Genomic DNA, 1350 nt, shown 5'->3' on the forward strand with positions numbered 1-1350 from the left:
CCATAGCTACTAGTCACAGGGATAGTCTCCTTCCGCATATATTTACTAAGGATCCCCGCCGTGCATATTTCCCCGTATATCAAAAGAGGGAGCAACTGCCACCTAAAAACAGTCAATGCATGATAAAGGGTTAATTACCCATAATGTTCGTAGAGCAGTCCAGGACCCGACCTCTCTCCCCGACGCATTTGGCCTACTAGTTGGGTTGGGGCCTACTATCGGTGTCTGCCGCTCCTTGCTGTTCTCCTCCACTGAACAAAGCTGTGCCGCCTGTTTACTACTGTTGCCAATTTTGAACTGCATTTAGACTACTTACTGATTTGGGCCTACTCTCTGTGTCAGCCTCTCATTACAGTCGTCCTCCATTGAACAAAGCAATGCCCCCAGGTTAGTCCTGTTACCAATTTTGAACTGCATTTAGCCCACTTTATTCTTTGGGTCCATATCTGTGTTTCCTCCTCATCCTGCCCATTGCCCAACCAGTGATAGAAGAGTCTGCTGGTACATTGACCCATAACGCAACATTCCCCGTGCACGCTACACAGCAAGATTGTAACCCTGCTGAAAGTCAGGTTCCTCTTCCCGCATACCATACCACCTTACACTGGGACAAAGAGGAAGGTGCAGATGAAAGTGCAGGTTCCTTCATCAGGTGGGGGGAGGAATACTCGTTGGCGACGTCACTGGCACAGGGCCCCTCATAGTACGCAAAAGTGTTGCTGCCGCTGGGAGGCGCCCCCGCCGTGCAAACACACCGCCGTACTTTGAGGGGCCCTGTGCCAGTGCCAATGCCAACGAGTGGGACCCCCCTGCTTGCTCAGGATCACAGCACTTGCAAAGTTGAAATACTTACCTCTCCCTGCTCCACTGCCGTGACGTGATCCAGATTTCCTGGGCCCACTAAATACTTGAACCAGCCCTACCCCCCACAACTTTAGCCAAATGACCCCCAATTTCCAATGCCTTACTATTATTATAAGGTAAATTAAGATTGACGAGCTTCAGTAACAAGAATGGATCTTTTTGCCATTAAAATGGGCACTGTACATGTTTTCCTAGCCTCCACTCACTGCCGAATATGCTCCCCCATTGACTTGCATTGGATTTTGTGTTTCGGTCGATCCCCGACTTTTCGCGATAATCGGCCGATTCCACTCGACTAGTGTTGAGCATTCCGATACCGCAAGTATCGGGTATCGGCCGATACTTGCGGTATCGGAATTCCGATACCGAGATCCGATACTTTTGTGGTATCGGGTATCGGATACATAGAGATGTGTAAAATAAAGAATTAAAATAAAAAATATTGATATATTTACCTCTCCGGCGGCCCCTGGACTCAGCGCGGGT

Source organism: Ranitomeya imitator, unplaced genomic scaffold (genome assembly GCF_032444005.1).
Source record: "Ranitomeya imitator isolate aRanImi1 unplaced genomic scaffold, aRanImi1.pri SCAFFOLD_356, whole genome shotgun sequence".
In the NCBI taxonomy this organism is placed as follows: Eukaryota; Metazoa; Chordata; class Amphibia; order Anura; family Dendrobatidae; genus Ranitomeya; species Ranitomeya imitator.